The sequence below is a fragment of the Manacus candei genome, unplaced genomic scaffold (genome assembly GCF_025592945.1).
Source record: "Manacus candei isolate 608988 ecotype Guabito, Panama unplaced genomic scaffold, ASM2559294v1 h1tg000094l, whole genome shotgun sequence".
In the NCBI taxonomy this organism is placed as follows: Eukaryota; Metazoa; Chordata; class Aves; order Passeriformes; family Pipridae; genus Manacus; species Manacus candei.
Window position 1 is genome coordinate 3,804,473 of NW_026138142.1, and position 18,288 is coordinate 3,822,760.

Sequence of the window (18,288 nt, forward strand, 5' to 3'; positions counted from 1 at the left end):
ACCTCCTGCAGTAACACAGCATTCCCAGTTGGCAAGTCCCTGTCTCTGATCCAGTGAACCCTGCTGCACAGAATCACAGAATATCCTGAGTTGGAAGGGACCCACAAGGACCACCAAGTCCAACTCCTGGCCCTGCACAGGGCACTCCAATGATCCTCCCCTGTCCCTGAGAGCACTGTCCAAACACCCCTGGAGTTCTGGCAGCCTTGGTGCTGTGCCCACTGCCCTGGGAAGCCTGTTCAGTGACCAACCACCCTCTGGGGGAAGAACATTTTCCTAATATTGTGGCATCCTTTTTGGTCTCCAGCACAAGCCAGGATGGCTGGAGGAGAACCTCTTCATTATCCTGCTCAGCCCACAAGGCTCTCCTGCAGACCTTTAGAAAACATTCCTGATGCCTTTTGTCTCCTGGGATATTCAGTCATTTTAAGGCACACTAGGCAGTGAGTTAGAAATGCATTGATTCTTTTACAAGAAAACCCCCAAAATGACCTTTACATTTAATGTTTTAGTTTGTCAAGTGCATTAGCAGCAAATTATTTCCTCTCACTGCACAACAGTCCTTGGCCCTCTAAACTATCCTTTATGCCTTCTTTAACCTCACCCTGGCAGTGCAGAGGGAAGTGCAGACACAAGAGAGCCTGACAAGCTGTCAGATTTTTAATTCATGCTGAAAAGTGGTAAGTGGAGGCTGGAAGCATTATTTCCACAGGCTGAAAGAGTGGATTTGGAATAAACCCTTGCTGACTAACCCTCCACCAGAAAAGGGATTATTTTCAACCAAATATGAGGTCTGACCTTCAGCTTGGCAAATTGGGTCTACTTTTCCCCTCCATCATCACTTTTCCCTCCACTCTGCATCAAAGGATGTGCATTTCCGTGTTCAAAGTACCTTCAGATCACTGCCAGAGCTCTGCCCACTGCCTTCTCAGAGACATGAGCAGTCCCACGGTGTGGAGGAGCTGCTTCTGCCTCCTGAAATCAGCTCTTGAAATCAGCAGAATTATTTCCAAGTGTTGCCACGCTGCTCTTCTGCTTCTCCAGGCAGCTCTGCTCCTCTGGCAGCCACCTGCCTCTCCGATGGGAGAAGGATTTTCCTGAGAAGGAAAATCAAGAAGTGGTATCTGTGAAGCTCAAGTTCCTCCAGATTTCCAACCTGTTTCTCTTACACCATCCCACCACAGCCCCCCCACAACCCACCAGCTGTCCCCGTCCTCCCCACCAGCCCAAACACTGCAAGGACTCTACAGGGACACAAATGCCAACTGGAAAGCCACAGACACTGAAAATAGAGTGTTAAGCTGAGAACTTCCTTTCTGACCCTCAACCATGTGATGTGCTGATTTTCACAATACTTGAAAGAAATTCTCTGTTAAATTCCCTTATGTTCAAAAATTATTGGAAAGAAGACTGGAAGACAAGTGGACAGATGGACACAGAGCCTTAGGAGGCTGAGTTTGCTTAGGGACTCAGCTGAAATACCACTTTCACTCTGGTCACCCAGAATCTGTTGAATTTAGATGATGACAAAGTCTGAAATTTCAGCATATTCCAACAAGTCTGCTTGGAACCCGACCATTTCAAAACCATTTTGGCCTTTTTCTGACCCGTGTGCCAGTGTGAAACCCTTTGCTGCAGTAGAGAGGGGGAAGATAAATTCACTGAACCAAAAAAAAAATGGAAGGAAAATGCCATGTGAACATTTAGATTGGACCCAGAGGGAAGTTTTCAAGGGATAAACGGCAGGGAGGAGAACGGGAGTTCTTTCACAGTTGGGAAAACATATCAGGGATGCTCCTGATGTATTTGGCCCTGCCTCTGTGTGCAGGGGTGGGGTGACAGGACAGGGTGGTCACTGCCATCCTTACATTTCACCTAGTCCGGGTTTCAAATGCAGCTGCTCAGCTTCTCTTTCCCAGTCCTGTGTTTCTATCAGCTCTTCTCTGTTGCTGTATCTATGTCAGCCTTGGATATCAAAAACATGCTCTGTCCTCATTTTCATGCTTCTCTGCTGCATATCCTTAATCTGTTAATACTCTTTTCTGCTGTGCCCTGATACTGGAAACATCTACTCTTCTTCCCCATAAGGCACAGCTTCTCTTTTCCTGTGTTTTTCTCCACACTTGTGATCGAAAGATTACTCACCTGATGAGATAACCTGTCATTTAAACCCTCATCTCCGGACCTGGCTGTACTAAAGTCTTTTATCTTGTCACATTCTACCCAAATAACACCTCCTGGGGTCTGATATGGTTCAGTTTTACCCTTGGTGCTTGGCTTAAGGACACGCATGACACAGAGCAGATCAGTCTGTATGACCTATTGTAATCTTTCTTAGCAATCAAGGAAACCAGCAGCTTTAATGTTTTCAAGCAAAATCTAAAACTTCTTTTTGCCTTAAGTACTGTGGAAAGCCAGTTTTAAGCTTATGCCCTGAGCAAGAGGTTGCTTCTGGAAATATAACGTGTCTGGTGTAATTAAAGTGACTGTAGTGTGAACAAGACCATGGGAAGATTGATCTCACTGAAAGAAAACTGGGAAAGTGTCTTCAGCTTCACTAGAAGCAGAACCAAATCCAAGAGAAAAGAAGCCATGGAGTGATAGGACAAGGATAATGACTTTAAACTGAAAGAAGGTAGGTTTAGTTTAGTTATTAGGAAGACGTTAATCCCTGTGAGGGTGGTGAGGCACTGGAACAGGTTTCCCAGAGAAGCTGTGGCTGCCCCATCCCTGGAAATGTCCAAGGCCAGATTGGATGGGGCTCAGAGCAACCTGGGCTAGTGGAAGGTGTCCCTGCTCATGGCATCAGGGTTGGGATGAGGCGGTCTTTAAGGTCCATTCCAGCCCAAAGCATTCCATGGTTCTGTGATTACATGCTGCAAAATGATCTCTGCACTAACAAAGCCCCTGAAATGTGTGTGCAGAAGTGCAAGGCCAAGCAGAGATTGTCATCCCACTACGAGAACAGTCACTTCGTTCTCTCCCCGAAGAAGTTAAATCTGCACTGACCACCTTTGCCTTCAAACACAGTCCAGAAAACACCTTCCCAAAGCCAGTCAAACTCATAAAGCATGTGCTATTCTGCCTGAAGCACTGTTTTCCACTGCTCGGATCAAACGAAGTATCATAGAATCCTAGAATGGTTTGGGTTGGAAGTGACCCTAAAGATCATCCAGTTCCAACCCCCTGCCATGGGCAGGGACACCTTCCACTAGACCAGGTTGCTCCAAGCCCCATCCAGCTTGTCCTTGAACAACTCCAGGGATGAGGTACCCACAACATCTCTGGGCACCAAGAGGATTGGTGCTTCTTCTTGTTCCTATTTTGTTTGGTTTTTGTTCTTCCACATTTTAGCTCTGCTAAGCACAGCCAGCTGGGAAGAGCTCCTGTTGCTGCAGAAGTGCCCAATACCTGGAAGTGCCTGAGCTGTGGTAATTACTTTTTCTGTCACTGTTGTCTTGAATAAGGCTTTTCTCTCTTTTTTTTTTTTTTTTTTCACCCTGGTGCTTTTGTTGTATTCCACGTACAGCTGCAATTACTGTGCTGTTCAGCCTTGAATGGAAGACTATTAGATTCAAATCCTACTTAGAGATGATTTAAATCACAGGGTTTTAAAGCTGCAGTTTGTTCTCATGATTAAGCTGTCATCATAATATGTAAGTCACTTTGGGCCTGAGTTTATGCAATTTGGTATAAGTAGCATGTGCAAGTGAGGGCAGGCTCACACCTTTATATCAAAAGGAGTAGCTGTCAGTGAGAACTTAGATCCCTCTAACTTGGGTGTGCTGAAAATACTATGGCAGTACTATGGAAAACAATCCTGTGAGTTGAGTTTTCCTGCATAACAGCCCAGTGGGACTTTTCTGGAAGAATGAGAAGGGAATTGGGTCTGACCACTGCTTATGCACAGAGTGACACTGCAAGGCAAATACCACAGGGTTTGCAGGAAGAAAGCAAGAAAGAGAAGAGTGATATGAATGAAAAGATAATAAACCAAGACAAAGCCATTCTGCAGAGACCAGACTGCGTGTGGGGTTTCAGAAGACACAAGTTGCTGGCTAATTGCTGGGAAATGCCCCATCCAGACATGTGGCAGAGGCGAGGCTGATGCAGCTTCACATCCTCAGATCCAGCCAGTAGTGAGGCTGAGCCTGCATTTCCCACAGGAACACACAGGGATATCACCTGTGTACACACATTTACATGCACACAGCTCGTCACACAGGGCAGTGCAGGCAGAAAATGCAGCACTCACACACACCATCAGCACCTGAGGTCTCACCCTGTCACTCCTCTCACTAAACTCCCCTTCAGGGCAGGTTTGAGTTAGTTGCTGGCAGCTGGCCCTGATCTGAACACAACTAATAAAGTGTTATCATAGAATCATCATATGGTTTGGGACACCTTCCACTAGACCAGGTTTCTCCAAGCCCCATCCAACCTGGCCTTGTTATGACCATAAGATCTCCCTGGTACCAGATGTTGCCCAAACTGAAAGTTGCTTCTTTCTCTTTTCCTAGGACCTTCTCTCCTTTGGACACACACTGATGTAAAAGTGTCCTGAGCAGCAATTTACACAGGAATTTTATCCCAGTCCTCCAAAGCTGGCTGTCAGCCTGCACGACCTTTACTTTGGAATCAGTTCCTGCCTTAGATGTTCCATGATGGCATGCGAGAATAGAAAAGATTTTTATTTGTTCATGTCACCAAAATTTTACTGTGGGTACAGAGCCTGCTTAGGCATCTGCTGGTGGTTGGATGTAGATGTTGCCACAGCCTGAGGTGTGTAAAATTAGGTGGGTTTTCGGCTAGTCTGTGGGTGTGCTGAGCTCTGTTGGGTGGTAGACAGCTGGGACCTGAGCCAGTGAAGTTCCTTCTGCTCAAGGTGGCAGGCTCTGCCTGGAAGAGGTGCTTCCACCTGCCCAACATCTGGCTGCACAGCTGGTGATGTCAGCAGGGACTGGCTCTGGAGAGAGTGGGAACAGAGCTCGTTGCTCTGAACGGCCAAGTCTCTTTATGCAACCTTGCGTGAGTCCCATCAGTAATTTATGGATTTTTCAGCAATCTCGCAAATTAGACTGCTATTAATCCCTAGAGATGTGCTGGGGTAAGGCTGTTATTGCTCTGAAAAGGTGAAAGTGAATGTTTGGCATTTATCTGGGTGACACAATGTCAGTGACACAGCCACCTCCTCCCCAGGGGCGCTGCAAGAATTTCCTTGACATGAGCCTGAAATGCAAATAAAAATCTCTGCAGACACCAGACATGTCACCAATCTGCTCCCTGTCCCAGACATACAAAAAGGTCAAATTCCTTGCACTCCTCATGCTGGCAGGGCTCTGAGGAGCTTGCAGGGTGGAGACCTTAAATTTGAGGTCCTGCACGTAACACCACAGAAAGGCCCTGCTGATCAGAGCTCGTGCAATAGGACAGACTGTCATCTGCCCACCCCTTGCTTCCAAGAAAAGGGAAGAAGAACTACCATAGGAGCCAGCAGCAAGGTGGCTGTACAGATTCTCCAGGAATTTGTCAGTTGTAAGGGTGTCAGAAACACCTCCACTGCTCCACTTACCACTAACAGCGTTTTAAGAATGTGACTGTATCCCATATTCCAGGAAAGACATCAGAGGGGAAGTGGTTTCTGAGGTAGAAAGGTTTTAAAAGCTGTATTTTAAACAAACACAGAACATGAAAACAGCTTAGTATTTCGTGCTTGGCTTTGTGCTTGAAAGCAGCCCACCCTGGAGTGACTCTATTCCATACTGCCCATTCCTGATGCCTGATGTTTAGCAGAGTTCTTCAAATCACCCTGTGCACCAGGTTTTTATTAATCCTCAATTTTCTTACTGTGACAAACACTGACAGTTCATTAAAAATAACTGGTCCATGGAGAGGACTGGGCATTTCAAGAAGCCATGGAGGTAACTTTTATAATAAGATGCAAAAGCCTTGTCCAGAGCCCCTGTGACCATGATGTGTTAGGGCTCCTCAATATCTCCTGAAGGTTTCTTCCTGCAACATAACTTGGGAACAGTGAAAAAGTGCTTAAATTATGTGTCAGCAGTGACACAGATGGTCTCTGTCAGGCCACAAACTGCCCACAGTGTGTTTCCCTCTCACCTGCTATGTGCAGTGAGACAGTGATGGTGCAGCTACAGGGAGGCTCTTGCTTTTAATTCAGTGTAACATGTGAGCTCAGCCTCCTCACTGAACACAGCACAGATGGAAAAAGGCATTCCTGCTCCAAAGGGTGTTTCCAGCCTAAGGACAGCATCCTAAACACAAATAAGCCTGCGAGAAGGGAACAGATTTTAGAGAGTCAACAAAGAAATATAAGGACACGACGAGAGGAAATGGCCTCAAGTTGCACCAGGGGATATTTAAATCGGAAAAATTTCCTCTCTGAAAGGGTGGTCAGGCATTGGAACAGACTGTCTGGGAAACTGGTGGAATTGCCATGCTTGGAAGTGTTCAAAAAGGTGTGTGACACTTGGGGACATGGTTTAGTGGTGGAATTGGAAGTGCTGGGTTAATATTTGGACTCGATGATCTTAGAGATCTTTCCCAACCTTAATGATTCCATGATTCTGTGATTAATGGCATGTCAATAAGAATGTCTAAGCTCATGTAAAGCATCTCCACCAATGACCCTGGATCCTCCCACCACGTGTGGATGCAGTTTAGGTGCAAGCAGCAACAGGATAAACAGGTCTAAGCCAGACACTGAGAGATTTTACCTAAATTTCCAGTAGACCCAACACTGACCTGCTTGCTGGGGTTTCCAGAGAGGAACCCCAGGGGTGTGTCCATCCAGTTCATAACACCAGGCATATTTTTTTTTCAGTGTTTCCTCCTTCTACATGGTTTGCAGCTGGTCACAACAAATATTCCCCACTCCTTGCCCACTTTACCGCTTCCAGCCAGTCTGCAGACACAGAGCAAACCAAGGATAACCAAACCCAAGATGTGCTGTGCATGGGTCAAGAAACCAGGACAGCACATCTGACTACAGCCCTGCTCCTGTCACAGCTTGGTCCTTTCCTCTACAACTATAGTTCTGAATATGGGAATAAACAGGGTGATTTCATATAATTTTTGCAATTCTGCTGATTTTAGAGGACTTGAATGTGGGTGCTAACACCTGTCTCATTATGCCTCTGCTTCATCATAATCCAACAACTCTGGAGCCTCCCTATTCTCCCCCCATGCCAGCTCATGTCAGATGAAAAATATACACATTATATACAATATATATGTGTGCAGATACATGTCCCAAAGTTCTCTCACAAATGTGCCAATATTTCTCATGGGAAGGGAACTGAACCAACATAACTTCAGAGCCAGCAGTCTGAAGCCTCCAGATTACTTTATGGGCTGGAGTTGAGGCCCTGGAATCACTAGTGACTTTTATATTAAGGATAAGGTAGGGGAAAAACCTCCAAATATGAATGGGAGTGTGCAGAAAACACATGGGCTACGAGCCCATAAGCTGAAGGGTGAGCCAAGGAGTATCTGGATGGAAGCATGAGGCAGTGGCCAGAGCCCTAAACTCTGGGATTTTAGATTTGAGAGACCACAAGGCCAATAAATCCAAGAGGGAAAGGAGCAAAGAGCTCCAAAAGATGTGAGCAGAACAGAGAGGATTTGGGGGACGTGGGGTCTCTCTGGGGTTTGTGCAAAATGAGGGGTTGAGCAAGGGATGATACATCAGCTGCTGACTTCAGGGAAGCACACAAATAGATCCAGATCTGCCTGGCATTAGCACCAGCCTTTACAAATGAGCAACCCAAGCACGCTGCTGAAAGCCCAGCAGCCTATGGAATTTCATTCCCTGGCTCTGCCAACAACCTGTCTTGCCTCTGGCTATAAATGTGTAAGACTCCAGGGACCAGGTAACACATGGAAAATAAACTGTTACAGCACTGGAACAGAGACAGCGAGCAGGCAGAGCCATTTTCACCACTCGGGTGTTAAATGGTCCCAAAGGATTTCTCCTTGTGTGAATCCCTCCAGTCCCTCTGGAACAGCTGCCTCCTGGGAGGATCAGGGCTGGGGATTTCACAGGGAGCAGGGAATAAGCTGTGTTTGTTGGGAATGATATAAGAACTATGTGTGATGTCAGCCTTGACAGACACTTTTCCACCTACATCACTGGTGTGTGACACTCCAGGTCCCACTGCAGCCATAAGGATGTTGGAAACATGCATTCCCTTGCCTTGGCAGTGCCAAAGGAGAAGGAAAACGCCGTGAGGGAGGCAAGCACACTGCTGATCTAAGTGAGCTGGGACAGCAATCAGCTCTATTTTGACATCAACACCCCGCTGCTCTGTGACAACACGTTTTGCTGAGGTAATTTTCCATTGCCATGCAGATGCACACCCATCCAGAGGCAGATCCTCTCTCCAGTCTCCTTCAGAGCTGCCTGAATCTGCAATTATGGTGAGCCTGAAATGGCACCAAGAAAACAACAGTGTCCTTAGGGATATAATCCAGTCTAAATCTTTCAAGGTGATGCCACATGCTGTCTTCCCTCTCATGCTCTCCTAACTTCACACTGATTACCTTTTCGAGACAAGAGGTGCCTGCTGAGGAGGCTGGACCCAAAATCAGCAAGCCGAGAAAAAACACATTGCCCACACTGTCAGAACCTAAAATATTCTGGTTTGGGTTTTGTGCAATGGCATCAACAGCTTAGAAATGTGCAGCATATGCACAGTCACCACATACCACAGCAGCTTGAGGAGACATATTCATAAAGTATTGGGAAAGCCTGGTCATCTTTGGTTTTCTTGTACACAACTGAAGCCACAGGAGGCTGTGACCTTCTGAAAGTTGAGAAGATGCACACCAGCTCCAGATCTTGCTGCAAATCCTATCTATAAACTGGATTCACAGGATAACCTGGAATACTAAAAGAAGTAGTAGGGAACAGAGTTGGAAGCTTGACCCTGTCTCATTTGGTGTCATGGTGTTGATGAGGTAGATCCACCTCAGTGGATAAAGGGCCAGGAAAGGACTCAGAGGCTCAGAGTCCTCTCCTGGGAGCTCTGCCCTGGATGCCCCTCTACAATCCCAGATCCACACTTGAAACCTGTGAACGAGAAATGTCCTATGAGTAGGGTTTTCTTGGAACCATTATGCCTGCTCCATCATTCATTTTTTTTAATCTCCATTCAGATTTAAAGAGTAAAAATTGTAAGCTTTTCTCCAAAGTGAAACAGGGATTCCAAAAACATGTGCCTCAACACCACTGCAACCTCTGCCCTTGGAATGCACATTGCTGCACCACTTTCACCAGGCTAAATCCCTGCTCCACTCTGTGTTTGGTATTTGATGGGTAAGGCCCAAGACTCCTCTCTCCAGAATTCCTTCACGTGCCAGTGAAGGAAGAGGAGTTCCCCCAAGAGGTAGTTTAGAGCTGGTACCCCACAGAAGCTGAAATGGCAGGTTCATGATCAACTACCATGTTACTGTCTCCCACTGTGATATTCTCATCAGAGTATCACAAATGGATTCAAACAGTTCATCTCTATCACTGCATCACATCTGAATTTAAAGAGAGATGTATTTTTGCCAGAAAACTCTATTTTTTTTTTGGAACATGCCTTTTCTAATTAATTTTTATTTCATCATCCCTTACTGAGCTCCAGTTTAATTGCTTTTTGGTGCTGACACTTTGCACAGGCATTTTGAAAGTGGATAAATCTCTTGCAGTTGGTTCTGAGACTGGAAGAAACAAGCAATACCTTCAAGTCAGTTTTAGATTTGGACAACTTTAAAAATGAGTGATAACTACGGATGTGAGTTTTATTGTGGAGGAGATGATTTGTGATCTCAGAGGGTACTTACTGTTTCTTCCTTGAATACATATATATACAACCTTCAACGGCATTTTTATGACTCCATATTTGCTGAAAGAGAATCAACTGACACAGTTACATGTGTTGCAAAGGGTCTTGTTTGAACACATTCCTTCTCTACACAATTTTAATGGTAGTATAACCACGGTATTTATCTGTTGTAACCATGAAATCTGAATTAGGAACAGCATTTTCTGGAATTCCATTGGGGAGTTTGCTTAATAGGACAGGCAGGAAGACAAAGCTGACAGACAGAGACTGGAAGCAACCAAACTTTGGAGAGAAGTTACTGATGTTGAAGCCAGGACAGGATATTGGTTGTGTCCATCCCCTCCTGACCCCACAGCCATCCTCAGTGCTGAGAAATGGGAATTCATCAGGAAAAGAAGTTTTCATGCAAAAATCCTGCTCGTGTTGTCCTAAATGTGCCCTCGCTGATGGAACAGGAGGGAAAAATCCCTGAGCACACACAACACATTTTCATCACCTCCCTGGAGTACAAAGAGACTGGAGTCTGTGTAAGGAAACTGGGTATTCCTTGGATGAAGGCACATCCTATACTAACAGACAGGATCTGGGATAGCTTCCCCCAGTTCCCCATGCAAAAAAAAAGCTGTCCTGACTCTTATTTGCTGTTGTAATTGTTTATATGAGGGCACGTGGCACAAGGGAGATGTGGCCACTGCCACTGTTTCAGAGACAGCACTCCAGACTCTCAAGCTAAAATTCACCTTTGGGTAATCAAAATACCCCTCTCCTCCTGCCTATATGACACACCAAAATGGAAAGAGTTGAAGTGGAAATACCTTTAATAGGGTTTACTTCTCCCTGTTTGGAGAATGGAAGAGGAACATGGGCATTTTGCCAGCCTTTCACACGGGCAAATGTCCCCTGTGGAGCTCTGCCCAGGGAGCACATTTCTTCCACAATATTTGGGAATTCATGCCAGACACCCAGGAGCAAGATTTAACACATGATTCCTAGAAGGTGGGATGTGGACAGCTATCTGGGACGGGTGTGATCACTGCCACAGGCTGACACTTCTCTCAAGTGCCAAGAGCGGGCACGTTGCCCAAAACATTATTAATTTTACAGCCAATCAGTTTTCAATGGAATTCTTTCCCGCTGAACTGTAATTTATTTGTGATAACAACAACTTCATTTCGCTGAATGGCTTTTTAATACTTCTAACTATAAAAAAAAAATAAAATTAATTTTATCACATGTCACCCCTCATTATCAGCTCAGCAGTGGATTATCCTAACTTGGACTGAGGCCTCCAGGGGCTAAGTGTGGATATGTGATAATCGCCAGATGGTTTACCTGAACAATGGAGATTTACTAAAATAAAGGAAGAGAATTACATCCCCGTATGTTTTCAGTTATCTGCAGAATTGAGGGCTTTTTTTGTCACAGCATCCATCACTGACAAGCACCAGAGAGCTGGAAATTAAGCATGGAGTAATAATAATCACAGTGTAATGGCCTCCTGGCTGGGCTGAGCATCTGTTTTGCCTCCAGCTCAGCCAGTGAAAACTCTCTGCTCTTAAACAGGAATTCATCTGACTAAATATAGGCATCTCTGAGGAAGGAGAGCATCTGAATTTGTTCTCCTGGGCTTCCCAAACTGCAGAATCTAGGAGCTGGTCATGGATCTGTGTGTCCAGGGACGTTTCCTGCATGTCTTTCGGCATATTCCCAGATCTCCTAGAATTCCCCCTCAGGGAGGCAGCTCCTAGCCTGGCCCCAGGAAGGGTAAGCAAGGGCTCCTCTGGACTCCTATCCCAATCCAGATGTCCCAGTGATGTGACTGTGCTCTCTGGTGTCACTCATATGCCTGTGGCAAATCTTTCTCCATGCCAGAGCCTGTGCTGTGGTGGGATAAAGCCAGAACAGGCAGCCTACACCTGGAAATCACAGGTAAGAGGAGTAACCCCAAAGCCCTGCTCATCCTTGCTGCAGACAGTCTGCTCCTTCCCAGACTCATTCATCCATGCCATTTTATCCCAGTTCCTCTGCCAGAATTACTCTTTATTTACCATAGTCCTCATGTCAGGTAAATGATGTCCCAGGAGCAATTTTCCCATGATTTCCAGTCCCAGCAATGGGGAAAAAGCATTGTCCACTGCTCCTTCTCCCCCATTTTGGTAGTGGAGTACTCATGTATAACCACTGCAGGGTAACTGGCTGTATCTGCCAAGTGCAAGGTGATGGACAAAGTGGCAAAGAAGATCAGGAATAGAAAAATTAACTGGGATTTACCACCACGTGGGCAGATCACTTCCCAAGGTGCTCCTAAAGGACTGTTTACCAGAAGGCCTTCTGTGTGCCCCAGATCTGGTGGCTGTTCCACCAGGGTGACAGGAAAAGCAAAGGACAGCTTTGTGGTCCCTCTGATCCATCATGGACACCCCATGGCACACTGATGGAGGTCACAGCCTGGGAAGGGGGGAAAGTTTTTGCCATTAGGCTGAGTTAACAAGTTGAAGCCCAAAAATTTAAGAAGGCCAAGGACATCTGAAATGCCCCTCCAAGAGGGAAGAGGAAGATTGAACTGACAGGAGCCTCTGTGGCACAAGGAGTCACAGAGAGACTCTGGAGAGAGGGAAGCAACAGCACCAGTGCAACCCCCCATAGCTTGCCTGGATTTAAGGAGAGGAGGCAATAAAACCTTGTGCACCTACTCCCCCCTCACTTTAACAATTGCCTCACATTGCTTTATAGCTCAGATCAACCAAATTAGCTCCTGGTCTTGGAGAAATTTCTTTTGGGTCAAATCAGCATGTTGGCAAATGAGATCCAAGAGAGGAAAAACAGTTGAGTAATGGAAGGGCAGTGCTGAGAGATGGATAGAGGGGATCTCTGAGGGCAGGTTTAGCCTGTCCTTGTAGACAAAGCCTTACACAGCTTTTGCTAGGGAAGATCATGTACACTCAGGTGATCTCAAGCACTGCAAATCTACCCCAATAAGCCCAGTTCTTCTTCTTTTTCTAACAGGAAAACATCTCCCTTACATGTTTATTACAGACACTCCTGTCTGAGATGTGTACAACTAAAACCACAGTCATCAACACAAACATCTGCTTTGGTATTGCCCTGAGCAGCAAAACATTAGGTGTAATTAAACATTAATGCCTTTCTTCTATATCCCTCTATATAAAAATTAATTTACTTAACAGCAAGATTAGAAGCCTCAGTAAAGAACAGGCTGTTATTAGTCCTGATTCCCGTCTTTCCCTTATCTTCTCTTTACACAGAGGATGAAAACGGCTGAAAATTACCCTTCTGAGGCTTGTCTGGTTCTTCCCTGGCCAAGAGATTGCCTTTCATTTTGGTTCCAGGCATGGAGCCAGAGTGTGATCATTTTTAAAGGTTGTTTAGCTGAGATAAGTCGTGCTTCTGAGTGGCAACATTTTCAAGAGTTATGTTTTATAGGACCTTCAATCAAATTTTTACTTGTGACTTATGAACGTGGGTGTGGAACATCAATTTGCAACAATGTCCCAGGTCCCCAGAATCAAATTCTGTCCGTAGGAGTCAAGTCCCTTTGGAGATCTGGGTCCTGCATTTATTGATATTCCAGGGGTTTGAACCACCAGCAATATCCTGGACATCATCTGCTCTGTGGTAGTTGTTTATGTTCTTGGGCACAGGATTTTTCTTAGGAAAAGAGAAATTCAAATTATCTGTTATTTACCATCAGTGTCTTCTGAAAGGTAAAGGCAAGAACACAGACAGTCTGGAGCAGTTGATGAAGAAGTTTATTTACATAGGAGCCTGAAGGCTCCTAAGTGAGAGTGTCATAATGAAAAACAAGATGCTTGCTCCTCCTCAAAATTATTTAACCAAGGTTTAAATCACACTGATTTAATGTGAATGGTCTTAAAATGCTTAACAAATAGTAGATGTTAACTGTGGGCCAGATTAATTTCTGTGTTATGGTAATTTACTCTGGGAAAACTTTCTCAGCAAACTTTGCTGCGTTTTGTTTCAATATTGTTTCTCTTTGGCCTGTTTGAGGAAATTAAATCACATCTTTAAAAAACTGTAGGTGAGAAATGTATAGAATTACTCACTTGAGGAGACAGATTAGTTAATTCAAATATTTTTGGTCAGTTTGAGAGTCCAGAGTCAGGAAGGATTAAGTAATTCATCTTTGTGGTCCAGGTCTTCCATGATGGGACTGATCTAAATATTATTGCTGCTCTGTGCAGTCTGTCACCCTTTTCCTTTGTTTACATGGCAAAACTTTGATTATAAAGTCTCAAGTTGTTCCTGCTGACGTGAATAAATAAGTCCCATCATGCATAATAATCAGGACAGTGGGTGGAAATCCTCAACAAGTTATTGACAATTACACAAAGATGCTGCATCAGCAGTGCAGCAACACCTGACTATCAGGAGGATGAACTGACATCAGGTGACTTATACCAAAGTAATTTTTCATACTCCTCTGTGGGGATACTGGGCTAATTGAGAACGTAATTAGGCCAGATGTGAAAAACTGTAGTGGTTTTTAGTGCTTCACAATCTTGTTTTAATCTTAGAACCGTAAAATGGTTTGGGTTGAAAGGGATCTTGAAGATCACCCAGTTCCAACCCCCCTGCCATGGGCAGAGACACTTTCCACTAGCCCAGGTTGTTCCAATCCCTGTCCAAACTGGTCTTGGACACTTCCAGGGATGGGATCTCTGCGTGACCTGTGCCAATGTCTCACTAATTAACTCCAGAAATATGGGGTAGAATGAGTTCCAACTTATTAACCAGGGGGATGCTGGAAGGAACACTTGGGATGAGCTTGTTTGAAACAGCACCAGAAAGCTCAGCAGCAGCAGCCCTTCATCTTACTGCTGAGGAGGCAAAGCCCCCTGCAGAACTGAGCCAAAAGGCCCAGCACCACTGAGCTGTTTTAGGCATTAATCTGCAGAATCTGACCTAGTAGCACAATTCAGCTGCTTGCACAGCCACTTTAGTGTCATCAGAAATAAGCTGGGCTACCCCAACAGTTGCTAGAGATGGGTTCAAATCTCCTACATGTCCTCTTTAATGCCTGGTAGCTCAATGCAATGTTTCAGAGGTCTCAAATATTAGGTATCCTTTCAGGTCTTCATGGTAGAACCCTGGAGTCCACTGACAAAAATGGTGGAGGGCTCCTCATTTTATTTCTGAGAAGAATTAACATGAAAGTTAAAAATGTGGGGATTTCTGATGTGTTACTGGTGTAAGGCTTGAGGCAGTAGCAGAGTCAGACCATGAGAATGGTGTTTGTGGCCTTTCTCTGCAGAACAGCAGGAAAAATCCAGATCCCTTTTTATATCTTTCTTGTATGTTTTACATTTATTCTCATAAACTGAGCCACGGCCTTTAAAAAGTTTCTCTCTTGTCCTGCCAGCACTTGCAAAACAGAGACCAATTCTACATCAGGAATTGCAATTTTGGCCCTACTGGATGACAAACAAAGACATGTCCCTCTGTACACCTTCTCTCACATATCTATGAGAGATTAGAACTTTTTTAATCATGTTTTTGGTCTTGTCTCAAATCACAGGCACTTTGGGAAAAGCGAGTGAAACACTTTTCAAGGCAGGGACTGGGAAAAAAAACCCAATAACTCCCCTTCCTCTTCAAAACCACAAAGAAACCACCCAGGCAAAGCTGAAAATTTGTTTGTTTGTTTGTTTTTGCCTAAAAAGGAAAAACCAGAGTGTCTCTGAGGTCCAGTAAAGACTTTTATATGGAGTAGATGAGAGCCAGAGAAGTGATGCAATGGAAGCTGGAAGGATCAGCAGCTGGTAGCACCAACACCTCTGCTGACTGGCAAGGCAAATGTAAATCTGATTGCCCTGACCCCTGACTTTCTGAGACATGACAAGGCAGTGTGTAATGCAGGAGCCTCTCTGCATTAGAAGACTCAGAGACTTGCTTTTTTCTGGGTTATCACAATTAAACTGACTGCTCCCAAGGCAGTACCCCCAGGCATCCTGGCTTTGGGATTTATTGCTCAAGACAGCACTTGCCAGATTGGGAAAAAAAGGTTTTTCCAAATCTCTGTGTGACTCCTCGTTTTATAGAGCTGAAGCAAAGCTGCTCCAGCTTCAGTTGCTTCGTGTTTTAGATATCACTGGGTTTTATGACTGCAGAATGTTTTCCCATTTATTAGGTGCTCTGCCTGGAATGCAGTGATGGATTATTTATTGAGCACAACAACAGCTCCCTCTGCAACTGCTGATGTGGTGTTTGTCCAGTGATGAAGGACTGGGAGTGAATGAGGTCCAGCTGTGTCCCTGGATCCAAAGCAGCCCCAGCCCTTGGAGTGGTTGCTCTCTTTCCTGGGATATGCAGAATTTCTATCAGAGCTGACCTTTGCACTTTTACTTCTCAGATAGGAAAGAGTTGCCCATTTCAATTACTTAGATTTTGAAAGGCAGCTTACAGGGTAATGGCTGAACACTCACAGAATCATAGAAACATTAAGGTTGGAAAAGACCTCCAAGACCATCAAGTCCAACCTTTGAACCAAAACCACTGTGTCCATTAAACCAGATTGCAAAGTGCCACGTCCACCCATTTATTCAACACTTCCAGGGACTGTGACTCCACCATTTCCCTGAGGAGCTTGTTCCAATGCTTAACCACTCTTTCAGTGAAGAAAGTCTACAGTATTAAGCCCTCTAAAGGCAAATCAGAAGACTCAACTCCTGTTTCCATGCACTTCTTCAATCATCTGTGTCACAACCTTTTCAAACTGACTAACATTTTGGCATTATTTCAAAATCCAATTAACTCAACCAAGTCCTGGGGTACATTTATCCACATGGCCAAGGGATCTTTCTTCCCCAGTTGTTCCCAGAGCTGTCAATGACTGGCACCAGGATCTCCATCTCTGAGGGATGAAACTTGGCTGGGAGCAAGGTAGGACGATTCCCCCGTCGCTTCCTCGTGCTGCAATTCCAGGGGGACCAAAGTTTCCTTTCAACAAAAGGGCATTGTTCTAAACCAGTCCCAGTGCAACCATCAACTTCCAAATATTAGATGATGCTGAAGTCCTTTTTAAGCAACCCTTCCCCAGCTATAACAACATAAGCACAGCCTTTGCTGTTGAATTGTGTTTTTCCCCTTTAATTGGCCTATCTAGGGATTGAATAATCTGCCATTTCATATTTTCTGTCCTCAAATTTTGCTGGGGGTGGCAGGCAAGTATTTTAAAATGCATTCTGTCTTGCTTCTGGAATAGCTGGGAAGATTTTTGAAGATCCTCAAGCACACTGGGGAGCCAGCTCACCTTGCACGATGACAAAAAAGAGCAATTATCTCCAGTAGAAGCTGCAGGCACAAAGGAAAAATAAACACAGACTACAGAAGACATGCCAGAGACCCCACAGAGCTCATGGAAAACTTCTTTTTAAAGGAGCAGATTGGTTATGGAGTGTCATCTCCCTCCAGTCCTAAAGAGAAAGAGAGAGGGTTTGTAATTCCTTTGAGGGAAAAACTCGTGGGATAATTGGGATAATACAGCATGGCACACCATGGGTTTCTGCTCTGTGAGTGCTGTAAGAGAAATGGTGAAGAAGTCACCCCCATGCCTGATCCCAGCACAGCCTCTCCTCGCACACAGACCATGTGGAGGAATGGGAAAGATGCACTGCCTTCTTGTGGGATGGAAACCTGCCCAAGCAGGGAAATGGCTGAGCCAGGAACAACCTGGGCTTTTCAGAGCTACCAATTCACCTCCTGGAAAATGAGTCCTTACCCAAGAGGAAGGACTTTTGTTATGGTATAGCTCAACACAGCTCCTAGGATGGAGGTTGTTGGTTTTTCCATACTTTTTTTTCCCAGTAGTATCAGAAAACAGTAAAACTCTCCCAGGACAGAAATGCCCCACAGAGACCCCACAGAGCAGAATCCTGACAGGTTCCTTTCTTGGCACAGTTGTGTTTCTGCTGGTAGCTCCCTTGGGATCATGCTCCATTCCAGGGTGAATTGGCTTCCAGTGGCCCTTCAAACATTAGACAAAAGCAAAGGCCACAGCACTAAAAAAGCTGAATGGGGTATTAATACTCCTTTAGGAGGAAATCAGAACAGTTTTTTCCCCTTGGAAATTAGATATGTCTACAAACACAGCCAGGTAGAAGTCATTCTCTTCTTCCAGGTAACAAGTTACAGGATGAGAGGAAATGGCCTCCAGTTGTGCCATGAGAGGCTTAGATTGGATGATTGGAAAATTTTCCTCACTGAAAGGGTGGTCAGACATTGGAACAGGCTGCCCAGGGAAATGGTGGAATTGTCATCCCTGGAAGTGTTCAAAAAGCGTGTAGATGTGGCACGTGGGGACACGGTTTAGCAGTGGACTTGGCAGTGCTGGGTTAATGGTTGGACCTGATGGTCTTAGAGGTCTTTTCCAATCCTAGTGATTCTACTGTTTTAAGAT

At 45.0% G+C, this 18,288-nt stretch overlaps 1 long non-coding RNA gene across 1 annotated transcript in view; it reads left to right on the forward strand.

The window, feature by feature from the left end:
* LOC127461109 (uncharacterized) overlaps positions 1-18,288 on the forward strand; it is a 493,673-nt gene that overhangs the window by 79,136 nt on the left and 396,249 nt on the right. The window contains exon 2 of the long non-coding RNA XR_007899972.1: positions 2,751-2,787. This is a non-coding gene — a long non-coding RNA (uncharacterized LOC127461109). The remainder of the gene's footprint in view (positions 1-2,750; positions 2,788-18,288) is intronic.